This window comes from Gossypium raimondii, chromosome 7, assembly GCF_025698545.1.
Source record: "Gossypium raimondii isolate GPD5lz chromosome 7, ASM2569854v1, whole genome shotgun sequence".
In the NCBI taxonomy this organism is placed as follows: domain Eukaryota; kingdom Viridiplantae; phylum Streptophyta; class Magnoliopsida; order Malvales; family Malvaceae; genus Gossypium; species Gossypium raimondii.
In genome coordinates, this window is record NC_068571.1 from 26,688,583 (window position 1) to 26,704,479 (window position 15,897).

The window sequence follows — 15,897 nt, forward strand, 5'->3', positions numbered from 1 at the left end:
AATATAAATGCATTAAAAGCAAGAAAAACGAGAATAAATTAACAATACAAACGAACTGATTACAGATGAAAAGAAAAGTAACAGGCAAACCAAAAATAAAATAAAATAAAATAAAAACGACAATAAATAATTATGTAAATAAATGGGGATATAAAAGGTTTTTAAAAAATAATAATACTAATAATAATGAGAATAATATAAATGATAGTAAAAATAATAAATAATGAATAATCTAAGATTTGTAATTACATAAAAGAATATTAACACATAAATATAGTATGATAAAAATAAAATGAATGCATTTAAAACATTAGGTAAATGAATACAAAAGAAACATAATAGAAATAGTAATGCAAAACTAATTGATTTAATAATATAATAATAAGTAAATAAAATAAAAAGGGAAAATAATAAGGGTAATAATAATATTAACTTAATTAATTTAATAATAAAATAACAAAAATAATAAAAAAAGATTAAATTGAACTTTAAAACAGAAATTTGGGGCAAATCAGAAATAAATAAAAGGAACAGGACTAAATTAAATGCTCGAATAACAAGGAGGGACCAAATGGGCAATAAACCCCACCCTCCAAAACGCATAGTTTCAAGGTGGGCCAAATTGAAAACCGAAATAAATTATAGGGAAAAATTAAAAATGAAAGAAACTTGATTGTAAATAATGAAAAACGAGGAAGGGCTAAATGCGCAAATAGCCCATTAGTCAAAAACATGCGGATCCTCCTAGGCAGGTCGGGTCAGCGCGCGAGTCTCCTCAAAACGACGCCGTTTTGGTGTCTAAGAGGCCTGCCTAAAATGACATCGTTTTGGGGGCTTATATAAGTTAAGATTTAAAGAAAAAAAATAAATCATTCGTGCTGTTGTTTAGAAAAAAAACAGTCTCCCTTCTCTGTTTTTCTCTGGGTACTGCCTAGAATCCAGCGAAGGGTCGCCGTGCCGACCGCCGTCCACTGGCGACGGCACCGCCATACACGGTGGCCGATAAATCCAAAAGGTAAGCTTTTTTTTGTTATATATATGTGTATATAGTTTTTAACAAAATGAAAGTAAAAAAAATTAAAAAAAACAGTTTCGAAAGCCTAAAAAAATGACCTTTGCACGTTTAGACTTCATTTTTTCTTCGATCTGTTTTCTTTTTTATGCTTGAATCTATTTTTGTATTCCAAAAAAAAAAAATCCCCCATTACAATAATTTTTCTTGGTTTATATAGCCATTTTTACAGAGTTTTTTTTCTATTTTTCTATACTGTCGTTTCTTCTTTTGCAGGTGCAAGTGGAGGGGGCGGTGCTGCAGCATCAAACTGGCAGTGGCAGAGGTCAGAAGACCCTAGGTATGGTGGTAGACATAGGGTGCGGCGGCTAGGGTTTCTGTTTTGTTTTTTTTCTGTTTTTGGGTATTGGGCTAGGTTTTCTGATTTGGGCCTGTTGGGTTTAGAGAGTTTGTAATTTTGGTTTCTTTTGGTCCTGGGCCCGGGCAAATTGGGCTTGTTACAGCTGTCCCTCTTTGCTCATTGTCGTGTAATGAGAACAGAGTAAAGACTTTTAAGAAAGACCAAGTTTTCCCGGTCTCGCCAAGTTTCGACTTGTTTTGGTGCTTTTCTTCTTCAAGTAGCTTCATTCCAGCCCATTGTGTCTTGTTGCTTCGATCCATTCCACTGCAACTTCAAAGGGATAAGATTTATGGTTTTAGTTTGCTCCACTGCAATGTCAAGGAGATAAGACTCGTAACTCCAACCTGCTCTACTACAACTGCTCCATTGCAGCTTCAGAGAGATAAGGTTTGATATGATCTGCTCTACTGCAACTTCAGAGGGATAAGATTTATAATTTATAGCTTTAATCTATTCCACTGCAACTTCAGGGAAATAATATTCGCTATCTTCAGTCTGCTCCACTGCAACTTTAGGGAGATAAGACTTGTAACTTCAACCTGCTCCACTACAACTTCAAGGAGATAAGGTTAGATATGATCTGCTTTATTGCAACTTCAGAGAGATAAGATCTGTAATTTATAGCTTTAATCTGTTCCACTACAACTTCAGGGAAATAAGATTCGCTATCTTCAGTCTGCTCCACTGTAACTTCAGGGAGATAAGGTTTGCTATGATAGATTTAATCCGACCTATTGCAACCTTAGAGGTATTGGATTTATCGTTTTAATCTGCTCTACTACAACTTCAGGGAGATAGGATTAATAGCTTCAATCTGCTCCACTACAACTTCAAGGAGATAAGATTGGTATCTTCAATCTGCTCCACTGTAACTTCAAGGATATAAGGTTTGATATGATCTGCTCTACTGCAACTTCAGAGAGATAAGATCTGTAATTTATAGCTTTAATCTGTTTCACTGCAATTTTAGGGAAATAATATTCGCTATCTTCAGTCTACTCCACTGCTACTTCAAGGAGATAAAACTTATAACTTTGAACCTGCTCCACTGCAACTTTAGGGAGATAAGGTTTGCTATAATCTGCTTTACTGCAACTTTAGAGAGATAAGATCTGTAATTTATAGCTTTAATCTGTTCCACTGCAACTTCAGGGAAATAAGATTTGCTATCTTCAGTCTGCTCCACTGCAACTTCAGGGAGATAAGATTCACCATGATGACTTCGATCCATCTCACTACAACTTCAAGGGTATAGGATTAGTTGCGTCATTAACTTGTCACACCACTCTCTGGGTAACATGACCTGTAGAATCCATTTTATGGACCTATTTATGCCTAGTGATTAGGATGTCATGATCAGAATGAATCAAATGCTCCTAACTAGTTATGTATGAATGATATTTGCATGAATGCATATTATCAATTTTTTTTAGAATGATCCCTTTTTAGTGCTTAATTTGTCATTACTTGTTGTTCATCAAGTTTCTATCATTGATGTGTTACCATGCCTTTTTGTTTAGCTGGTATCTTTAACAGAAAATTCAAAGAAATAGTCACAATTTAGACTATTCTTTCTCAAATGTTTCCAACCCTTAAGTTTGGTTAGTTCTAAACAATAGTCCTGTTTCAGGTCCTTGTACTGTTTAGAAGCTTTCAGAGTAATATGCAAAACTCCTTTAATGAAAGTATTATTGGTCCAATAATCGTTATTTCAATGCAAAATGCTTAAAAAAGATCATAATGATGGACAAAGCTAAAATTTATCAGGAACAAAATCTGAAAAGAATGAATTAATCAAAGAAAGAAAACATTGTTGGAATCTAAAACAGCTGAAAGAAAAAATAGGTGCCCAGATATCGCAGCCTGAGTTTCTCTATACAAACTTTTTGAGGATCATTTTGAGCTCAACATGTGTTTAGGAGATCAAGAGTGCTTTGTCGATGCCCCAAGATGTAGCATACCTTTTCTTTGTTGATTTAGGCATCGCAAGACTACCGTAAGCCCCACCTTCGATCAAATTTTGAATTACCCTTTTGCGGGTTTTCAATTCAAAATCCCTTTAGTCTCAAGGCGCCCTTTGTGAGTTTTCACCTTAGCCTCTCCTTTTTCTTTTCTCTTTTTTTTTATGAAACATTTTTTGATTGAATCTGAACTCATAGGATTAGGCAAGTCCTTGTTATCCTTCCCGGTCAAAATCAATGCTTTTCCAGAGACGACCTTCCACATAAGGTCCTTCCCAGTTTGGCATCCACTTTCTTTTGAAGTCTTTTTGTCTGGGAAGGATCTTCTTCGATACCAGGTCCCCCTCATGGAATTCTCTAGGGTGAACCTTTTTTGGTGAGCTCGCATAAATTTTTTGGTACATTTGATCATGACGGATAACTTTAAGCCTTTCTCTTCAATCGGGATTGGATCCAAAAACTCGGAGAAAAGAAATCTCGACTTTAATGGGCAAAACCGCGATAAGCCAAAGAGAAAGGCATTGCGCCGGTAGAGTTTTTATTTTTTTTGCCCCAACTGCACCGTTTATTTTGGGGCGATATGGTGTTAATATTGAACAAACTGCAAACTTCTGATATCGTGTTGCTGTTCAAATTCAGTGCATTGTAAAAAATGATCCTTTTTGGCATTCTATACCGACATATGATTTCTTTTTTTAAGAATCTGCTGACTGTCGATTTTATGACTTTAGCACATGAAGAAGCTTTCACCCACCTAGTGAAGTAATCGATGACCACAAAGATGAATCGATGACAGCCAGAAGCTTTTGGCGAGATCGGCCCAATGACATCCATGCCCCATATAGAGAAAGGCCATGAATTCCATTGATTCTTTGTAAGGTAGGATTTGTTTCTTATCTTATTCTACCATCCTTAACAAATCAGGAGATAAGCTACGATCTCGGTCATCTTCAAAGTTCTGTGGTTCCTCTGGACGCATATCTTGCTCAAAAGTAGGTTTTGAGTCAATAGCAGTGCCGCTCGTATCATTGATATCTGGAGACCTGTTATAGGGACGAAGGAAAATCCAAAGAACAAAAGAATTTAAGAATATTTATCTGTATAGTATGATTATGAATGAAATGGAAACAATAATATTTGCTCCAAGTGAGAAACAAAGATGCATTTTATTGAAATAAAAATGCTGAACATAAGCCAATTTCACAAAAAAAGATTCTTATTGCTCCTAAGCTTAGAGCAATAAGTGTGTTTTGGACATTACTCTGAATTAGCTCTAAAAAAATACAGAGATCTCTTCCACGGTCCCATTATTCTAAACACTCCCAGGTGTGTAAGGGCAAATGCCTGATAAATTTTCTTCCCCGACTCCCTCTTCGGATATGGCGTTAACGTTCAAATTCCTCAACATTCCTTCCAGGCCTTTGACTTCTTCAAGGAATTCCAACTATTTATTATCCATTAGGATCTGCACCAAAGCTTTGAATTCAGCGCACTCTTGGATTTCATGACCTTCTTCAGCGTGGAACTCACAGTAGCTCATCATCCCTTTTGGTCTGTTCTCCAAATTCTGAATGATTAATCCCATGTCTATCATTTGTTTCAAAACCCATTTCAGTGGGGTTTTTACTTCTGCAACATTGGTTTTGGTTCTATTTCCTCCACTCTCAATTATTGCGTTTACCCCTGGGTCTGGATGACTGGGTAATGGATTTTCTGCCACATTAGGTCCTGATGGATCGTCAAACTTCACGATCCCATCTTGATGAACCTTTCAACTAAATTTTTAAATGTAATGCAGTTTTCAATTGAGTGTCCTGTTATTCCCATGTGGTATTCACATTGGGCATTCGCATCATACCATTTCGGGAACAGAGGTTGCACGGGTTCTGAATAGAATGGAGATACCACATGCGCATTAAACAGATTCTGATACAGCTCTCTATATGTTTTTGGGATGGGTGTGAACTAGAGTCTTTCTGTGTTTGGCTTTGAGTTGGATTCTTGCCTTGAAGGGCCTTGATAGCTAGTGGTTACGACTCTCGACTGGCCTACAGTGACGGATTTGGAATTCCCTTTATTACACATGCTCAGGTTATTCACTTTATTTTCCTTATTCTTTGGGGTTGATCTTTTGACGCTTTCTTCCGCGTCTATGTTCCTGCTCCTTACCGTGTTTTCAATCATCTCACCTGACATTACTATATCTGAGAAGCTCATGGTAGCGCTTCTCAACATATGGTTAATGAATGGGGATTTCAGAATGCTGATGTAAAGTATCGCGGTTTCTTTCTCCAGAAGAGATGGCTGGACTTGTGTCGCTACCTCTCTCCATCTTTGGGCATATTTCCTGAAGCTCTCACTTTGCTTCTGTCGAAACCATTTTTATTTTGTAAAAAAACAAAAATCAGTTATCGATTTAAAAAAAATGAAATTTGGGAGTCGCCACAAATCTTTTATTGAGGTGTGATTGGATCACCTAAAAATGGCTTTGGTCTACGAGTTTTAGAAAAATGGATCCGGGAGTCGGTTACGTACGAGGAAGGATTAGCACCCTTGTAACGCCCAAAAATTGGTACCTAGTTGATTAATTAGTCTCTTAATGTCAAGAGTTGAAAAATATGATCCTTAGTAAAAACTTAAAAAATGCATTACTTATTAAGACTTCTCATTTCTGAGAAAGAAAATGTCACACCAAATGCGTTAGGGCACGATATTCTACTTCCTCAAAAATGAGTTTGTCCAAAATACTCGTGTAATAAAATTTAAAAGAATATTCATTTGTTTAAGATTTATAAAGAAATCACGGCCCAATACATTAGGACACAATTTCTCAAAATTCTAAACATTGAATATTTCCTTTATTGTTTTTTAGAAAAAAATCTTCATCTCGAGAAATCAACGCCTCACATCCAATACGTTAGGACATGACATGTTGAATTCCCGATAACAAGCTTTTATTTTGTTTGATTAAAGAGCATTCTCGATAATTATATTCAACGAAGAAAATTGGAACCCAATACGTTAGGGCTTAATCCTTTCGAAGATCCTAAATACGAGTATTGCCTTTATTTTTCAAAGTTTTCTTTTTTTAAGAATTCGAGTAAAAAAAACGGTGTAATGCTACATTTGATGCATGAATAAATGCCGCTTTAACAAATAATGAATACAACAATGATATAGGAATAGTATCAACAAGAAATAAACGAAAATAATATAAATAAGAAAAAATAATCAATGACATGCAAAATATCAAATAAATGAGAAAAAAACATTCTTTTAAAATATAAAAGAAAACACAAATAAATAAATGAGTGAAAGGAATTATAAAATAAAAAAATATAAAGAATATAAGGTGTGCATATAATATATACATTGAAATTATGAAGAATAAAAGACATGCATATGGATTTATATATACGAATATGGATTAAAACATTTAAAAAATATATAATGCATTTGTGAAAATAAGGAAAAATATATAAATATTTTTATATATAAATTATAAAATATGTATTGAAAATATAAGTATATATATGTACATATATAAGTTATAAAATAAATATATATATTATGAAAATAATGATTACATATATAAGTTAAAAAAATAGAAATAATAATTATATTTTTGAAATTAATTAATTCTCTAAAAAATAACAAAAAGAACTAATTTGAATTGGAGATAGAAATCTGGGGCAAATCCGTAAATAAATGCAGACTAAGGGACCATATTGAACACGCGAATAACATAGAGGGGCTGGAAAGGAAATTCTCCCTTCTCCTCTAAAACGGCGTCGTTCAAGTAGGACTAAATTGAAATTGAAAATAAATTAAAGGGGTAAATTTTAAAAATAAAAAAGAACTCAATTGCAAGAACATTAAAAGGCGGAGGGACCAAAAGCACAATTTACTCCTTCGCATAAAAACACGCAGATCCTAGGACGGGTCGGGTCGGTTTTGGGTCGGTCTCCCCAAAACGATGCCGTTTTGGCACTTGGGGAGGCCTAATGAAACAGCGCCGTTTCATTAGGCTATTTAAGCCAAAAACAACTAAAAAAATTTATTTTTTCATTTCCTTTAAAAAAAACCCAAAAACCCAAAACCCTCTCCCTTTTTCTCTGGGCACCAGCCTAAAATTTAGCGAAGGGATCGTCGCACTGGCCACCGGTCACCGGCGACGGCACTGCCGCATGCGGTGGCCGAAAAAGAAGAAAATTTTAGATCCGGACTTTTCAAAACCGCTAAACCCAAATCCAACCCCGAGATCTTCAAAATACCGATGAAAAAACCCTAAATCTCAAGAAACCTTTCAGTTTCAGGCCGTCTATCCTCGGAGACGACTACCTCGGCCGTCCACAACGATCTAGGTTCAAACAAAGTTTGTTCCTTTCTATCTCCTATTTATTTTATTCGTATATAGATAAAAATATATAATAATAACTGTAGATTAAAGAAAATAAAAAAACGTAGATGTCAACCTTGGATCAATTTCTGCTCTCTCGGTATTGAACTATCTGTCTTTTTGTTGTGAAATTAATCATTTTTTCTTATTGATTTCGAATCCCTTTTTACAATATTTTGAGTTTGCTTTTATAGCGGATAATGAAAAAAAGAAAAAGGCAAGAAATCTCTATTCGCTGATTTAGCTTTGATTTTCTTGTTATTCTGCCGATCTTGTTCCCTTTCTTGTCGTGCAGTTGAAGTTTGGAGATGCGGGCTAGGTGGCTGCGGCGCGAATGCGGAAGGCTGATTTTTACCCTAGAAACCCTAGGGGTTTCTACAACTGTTTTGGGCCACATTGTAATTGGGCCACTCGATTTTGTAGTTTTGGGCCTATATGGACTGTTGCATTTGGCCTGTTAAGTGTGTTTTCTTTTTATTATTTGGTTTTAGACCCGGGGCAAAATTCGGGTATTACAGCTGCCCCTCTTTGCTCGTTGTCGGGTCGTATTGGACTTTGGGGCTTTTCTTCTTCATTCCATCTTACTGCATCTTCAGAGGTATAGGAAGTGATGCTCTAGTCTACTCCATTGTAACTTCAAGGAGATTGGATTGGTTTTCTCAATCTACTCCACTGCAACTTCAGGGAGATAAGATTTTTTTATTCAGTCTGCCCCATTGCAATTTCAAGGGGATAAGACTTGCTTTCTTGAGTCTGCTCCACTGCAACTTCAGGGAGATAAGATTTGATTTGATCTGCTTTACTGCAACTTCAGAGAGATAAAATCCATCATTCTAATCCACTCCACTACAACTTTAGGGAGATAGGATTTGTTTATTCAGTCTGCCCAACTGCAATTTCAAGGGGATAAGATTTGCTTTCTTGAGTCTGCTCCACTGCAACTTCAGGGAAATAAGACTTGCTTTCTTGAGTCTGCTCCACTGCAACCTCAGGGAGATAAGACTTGCTTTCTTGAGTCTGCCCCACTGCAACCTCAGGGGGATAAGACCTGCTTACTCAGTCTACTCCACTGCAACTTCAGGGAGATAAGAATAGATGCGATCTGCTCTCTGCAACTTCAGAGAGATAAGATCTATCACTTTAATCTGCTCCACCGCAACTTCAGGGAGATAGGATTATTGGCTTTAATCTGCTCCACTGCAACTTCAGGGAGATAAGATTCGCCATCTTCAGTCTGTCCCACTGCAACTTCAGGAGGATAAGACTTGCTTACTCTAATCCACTCCACTGTAACTTCAGGGAGTCAGGATTTGAGGTTTCACTAATCTGTTCTCTGGGGAACATGACCTGTAAAATTCATTTTATGAACTTAATTATGCCTAGTGATTAGGATGTCATGATCAGAATGAATCAAATGCTCTTAACTAGTCGTGTATGAATGAATGCAGAATGTCATTTTTTTTCCTGAGAATGATCCCTCATTATCACTCAGGTTATCATTACTCAAAGTTTATTAAGGTTTTATCGCTGACGTGCTAAAATGCCTTTTTGCTCAGCTGGCATCTCCCAGGAAACACTCAGTCAGATTGCCCCACTGTAACCTTCAAAGTTTAATCCCTTGGGACGCAAAATTTGTATCATCTTTCTTTCGTTGTGACCCAAAGGTAGAAAAATTTGGCTTTTCCTCAATCCTCTCCTATCGTAATTCAAGGATACAGATCCTAAAAATCTTTTGGTCCTTTACACCATTCCCAGGGTATCATACCAAATTCTTATGCACAAATGAAGAATTTTATTTTTAAAGGGAACTTCTTCTTATCCCTTGGTGATCACTGCTTATTTGTTCATTGAAGCTTTGTCACCAACAAGATATCTTGTCATCTCGTTTAGTCAATATTTGGATGACAAAATCCGAAAGAACAGTCTTAGACATTTCAACTTTTAAACTTGGCGTGTTCTAAACAATAGTCCTGCTTCAGGTTACTGTATTATTTAGAAACTTCCAGAGTAATATGCAAAACTTCCTTTGTGAAAGTTTATTAGTCCATTAATCATTATTCTAATGCAACATGCTTGCACCAAGATCATAATACTGACTAAGAAATAAATTATCAAATAAAAATAATAGAAAAGGAATTTATTGAGAGCAAGTGTCTTGAAAAGAAAAAAGTATTGCAAGAACAAACAAATTCAGTACAAGTAATATGAAGACTAGATGCCTCGGATATCACAGCTTGAACTTCTCCGTGCAAACTAAGAACCATTTTGAATTTAACATGTGTTTATGAGATCTACAGTACTTTGTCGATGCCCCAAGATGTCACTTACCCTTTCCTGTTGATTTAGGTATGACAAGATCACCACATGCCCCAATCTGATCAGTATTTGAGCCGCCCTTTTCGGGTTTTCAACTCAAATTTCCTTTGATCTCAAGGCGCCCTTTGCGGGTTTTCACCTTGGCCTCTCCCTTTTTTTTTTCGTGATTCAAAGCGCCCTTTACGAGTTTTCCCTTTGATCCCTCTTTTTCCTTCAAGTGAAATATTTCTTTACTGAATCTGAATTTACAGGATTCTACAAATTCTTATCATCCATTTCACTCAAAATCAGAGCACCTCCAGAAAAAGCCTTTTTTACAACATAAGGTCCTTCCTAGTTTGACATCCATTTCCCTCTAAAATCCTTTTGTAAAGGGAGGATCTTTTTCAACACCAAGTCCCCCTCATGAAATTCTCTGGGACGAACATTTTTGTTATAAGCTCGCATCATTTGTTTCTGGTACATTTGACCGTGACGAACAACTTTTAGTCTTTTTTCTTCTATCAGGTTCAACTAATCATATCGAGATTGGATCCATTCGGCCGCATCCAACTTTAACTTAGCCAATACTCGGAGATAAGGGATTTTAACTTCAATGGGTAAAACTGCCTCCATCCCATAAACCAAAGAAAAAGGTGTTGCCCCAGTAGAAGTCCTGATAGATGTTCTATAAGCAAGAAGAGCGAACGGTAACTTCTCATGCCAGTCCTTGTAAGTTTCAGCCATTTTCCCCACAATTTTCTTGATATTTTTGTTGGCCGCCTCCACTGCACCATTCATTTTTGGGCTATATGGTGATGAATTATGGTGTCTAATATTGAATTGATTGCAGACTTTCGCTATTGTGATGTTATTTAAATTCAGCGCATTGTCAGATATGATTCTTTCAAGCATTCCATATCGACATATGATTTCTTTTTTCAAGAACTTACTGACTGTTGACTTCGTGACATTAGCATATGAGACTGCTTCTACCCACTTAGTGAAGTAGTTAATAACCACGAAAATGAAACGATGTCCATTAGAAGCCTTTGGCGATATTGGCCCAATGACATCCATTCCCTACATGGAGAAAGGCCATGGAGAAGTCATAACATGAAGAGGTGAAGGAGGCGCGTGCATTTTATCCCCATAAATTTGGCATTTATGGCATTTCTTGGCATAATTGATGCAATCTCTTTCCATGGTGGACCAGTAATATCCGAATCTCATGATCTGTCTAGCCATGGTGAATCCATTGACGTGCATTCCACAAACACCCTCATGGACTTCTTCTAAAATTTCTTTAGCTTTTACAGCATCCACGCATCTCAATAGTACTCGATCCTTTCCCTTTTGTATAGAACCTCTCCATCTAAGACATAGTCAGTAGCTAGTCTCCTCAATGTCCACTTATCATTCTCCGTTGCCTGATCAGGATATTCGCGATTCTTCACATATAGCAATATATCTTGGTACCAAGGATGATTATCATTCCCCACTTCTTCAATATTGTAGCAGTGAAAGGATAATAATATATCTTGGGCTTCATGCCTTCTAATTTGTTCACTTTAATGATAGAAGCTGATGTAGCCAGAGCATCAGCCATCTGATTTTCTTCTCATGGGAGATAACAAAAGGTAATGTTGTCAAACTCTTCAATCAATTCCAGAACCAATCTCCGATAATGAATTAACTTGGGATCTCTCGTTTCCCATTCCCCTTTTAGTTGGTATATTACCAATGCCGAGTCTCCATATACTTCTAGCGTCTTAATTTTCTGTTCTATGGCTGCCCGGATACCCATGATGCAAGCTTCATATTCAGCCATGTTATTGGTGCAATCAAAGTCCAATTTACTGGTGAAAGGATAATAATCTCCATTTGGAGATACCGGGATTACCCTAATCCCATTAACTACCGCATTCGAAGCTCCGTCAAAGTTTAACCTCCAAGAATGATTTTCTTGAGAATCCTCTTCAGTATTTGCTATACACATCAAGTCTTCATTTGGAAAATAAAAGTCCAGAGGTTCATAGTCTTCTAAAGCTCTGCTAGCCAAGAAATATGCTATTGCACTCCCCTTGATGGCCTTCTGACTTACATATACTATATCAAACTCGAAGAGCAAAATTTGTCATCTAGCCATCCTCCCATTCAACGCAGTTGATTCCATCATATACTTTAAAGGGTCTAATTTTGAAATTAGCCAAGTCGTATGGTAGAGCAAGTATTGCCTCAATCTCTTTGTCCTCCAAATCAGGGCACAACATAATTTTTCAATAGATGAATATCTCATTTCACAATCAGTGAATTTTTTACTGAGATAGTATATTGCCTTTTCTTTCTTTCTAGTCGCATCATGCTGACCCAACACACATCCCATGGAATTGTCAAACACCGTTAAATACAAAATCAATGGTCTATCCGGGCTAGGTGGCGACAATACTGGAGTATTTGATAAGTATTGCTTTATCTTTTCAAAACCTTCCTGGCACTCTTCATTCCAAACACCTGGATTATGTTTCTTCAGAAGACGAAATATGGGGTCACATTTCTCGGTGAACTGTGAAATGAACCGAGCAATATAATTCAGTCTTCCTAAGAAACCTCGAACTTCTTTCTGAGTACATGGTGACGGTAAATCTCGTATTGCCTTGACTTTGTTAAGGTCAATCTCGATTCCTTTTTCACTGACTATGAAGCCCAACAACTTTCCTAACCTGGCTTTAAAAGTGCACTTTGTTAGATTAAGCTTGAGCTGAAACTTTCTTAGTCTTTAGAACAATTTCCTTAGGACCTGTACATGTTTCTCCTCTGTTATGGATTTGGCAATCATATCATCAACATAAACCTTAATCTTCTTGTGCATCATGTCATGGAACAAGGCTACCATGGCTCTCTGATATGTTGCTCCCGCATTCTTTAATTCGAATTTCATCACTTTATAGCAAAATGTTCCCCACAAAGTAATGAATGTAGTCTTTCCCATATCTTCAGGATACATCTTTATCTGATTATATCCTGAGAAACCATCCATGAAAGAAAATAGCGAATATCCCACCGCATTATCCACCAAAGTATCAATATGTGGCAATGAGAAATTGTCTTTTGGGCTTGCTTTGTTCAAATCTCTGTAATCCATGCACATTCGTACTTTTCAATCTTTTTTAGGGACTAGAACAATGTTGGCTACCCATTCAGAATATTTGACCTCCTATAAAAACCTAACATCAAACTGCTTCTTGACTTCCTCTTTTATTTTAAGCACAATATCAGGCCTCATTCTTCTGAGCTTCTGTTAAACTGGCTTACAATTCTCCCTTATATGTAGGCGATGCACTACAATGTCAGTGCTCAATCCAGGCATATCCTGGTATGACCATGCGAAGAAATCTTTGAATTCTTGGAGTAATTCAATGAGGTCTCATTTTGTCTCTGCGGAAATCTCAGTTCTAATTTTCACATCTTTTCCTTCTTCCAAGCTCACAAATTCTATTGATTCCTTGTGAGGTAGGATTTGTTTTTCTTCCTGTTCTACCATCCTCAACAAGTCCAAAGGTAAACCACAATATACGTCACCTTCAAAGTCATGTGATCCCTCTGAACACATGTTTCGTTCAAAAGGAAACTCTGAGTTTGTATCGGCCTCATTCACGTCATTGATATATAGAGACCTATTATAGTTACAAAATAATGTATGAATTAATGTATAATTATTTGTGCAATATGATTATAAATGAAAGAATGAGGTAATATATTTACTCGTATGGAAAGAATGAAAGAATATTTGCTCGAAACAATTGCAAAGATGTATCTTATTAAAATAATGATGTTTGAATATAAGCGTATTTCACAAAAGAGTTCTTATTGTCTCTAGGCTAAAACAACAAGTTTGTTCTGAATATTACTCTGAAAAAGTTCTAAAGACTTCAGGTATTTCTTCCACAGTCCAATTATTTAGAACACTCCTAGGTTCATAAGGACAAATGTCTAACAAGCTCCCTTTTTCATTTGCATCCTCATTTATGGCGTTGATGTGCATATTTTCCAACGTCTCTTCGATGCTTTCCTCAATCAATATCCTTCTCTTAGAATAAATGATCCCTCTAGATACGAAAGTTTTGGATATATGGGGAATTATCATTGGCTCCCAATTAATGTTCTCCCCACTTAGACGCACCCTTTTTCCTTCCTGCCTTTTTTCTAACTCCTTTTTTCTCTGTTCTTTATTTGGCTTATACCCTAAGCCAAAGTGGTCTTGTTTCTCTTTTAGCACCGGAATCTCAATTCTTCCTTGAAGATATTTCCCTAATCCTCTTCTGGGTAAAGCTCCTTTCCCTACCAACAGTTGCAAACCCATCTCTATAGTTTTGGATATTTTAGGTACTAGAATTTTGCTCCCTTTAGGAATAAATGTTGCATTTACAAACTCCAAAGATCGAAAAGAGCATTCCACTGATTCGTCAGTAGTTTCCACATACGGCGCCTTCTGATACTAGCTTCAACTTCTGATGAAATGATGACTGTACAGCCCCCGCTGAATGTATCCATGGTCTCCTAATAAGCAATTGTAGGAGGGCTTGATGTCCATTACGAGAAAATCCACCCCAAAAACTGTTGGGCCAATCAGTAGAGGTATCTCAATTCTTCCCATGACCTTTCTTTCTGTACCATCAAATGCCCTCACTATATTTAGGCATGTTTTCATGTGCGAGCTGTCTACGGGAAGCCTGTTAAGTGTGGATAATGACAACACGTTCAATACTGATCCATTATCAATCAACACTCCTGGCAAGGTATACCCCTTGCATCGTGTAGTAATATGCAAAGCCTTAGTAGACCCCATGCCTCTAGGTGGTATTTTATCATCATTGAAGAATATGAAATTATCAACACTGATATGATTAACCAATCGATCCAATTTGTTAACAAAATTATCATTGGCCACATAGGTTTCTTTCAGCACATTCATCAACGCACTTCGGTGTACTTCTAAATTCAAGAGTAAGGCTAGTACAGATATGCGAGTCGGTTGTTTATGCAACTGTTCGACAACGCTATACTTACTGTGCTACAAAAATTTGAGGAATTCCACAACTTCTTTCTCTTTCACTGGCTCGTTGATGGATAACACAGGCTCAACTATTTTCTCCTTCTTTTGTTCCACTGTTATGGCCCTTCCTTTCACAGGTTTTGGATAAGCACCTATACCCTGATCCTCTGTAATCTCCTTTCTAGGGATAGTTGTATTGCACTCGTAGTTCCACAGAACTTTCCTACTATCTTGGTAAAAAAAGGTTGCAGGTTTCTTAATTATGATCTTTGGCATTACTGGTGTTCTCACTTCATCATTCTTTGGTCGCGAGATGATGATGGCAGGATAAGTTACTTTTGGAACCTTCATTGATTCCGATGCGCATATTCTTCCTTCTTCCTTAACTTCTTCGTAAAACTCCCCTTCTTTGTCATCCATCATGCCTTGAACGAAAGCTCTGAATTCTGTACACTCTTGAATCTCGTGTCCCTCCTCGTTGTGGAACTCACAGTAGTTTTTTCCCTTCCAAAGCTTCTTTTCGAATCCAAAACAAACAACCCCCTTTCTACCATCTTCTTCCAGACCCATTTTAAAAGAATTTTCACTTCTGAGATATCTTCCTTGATTCTACTACCCATATCTCCATTTATCATGTTCACTCCATTATCATTATGATTAGGCAACGGGTTCTCTATACTGGGCGAATCATCCAATTTAAAATGCCCATGTCTATGAGTCTTTCAACCAGCTTTTTAAACACCGTACAATTTTCTATGGAATGCCCCATGATTC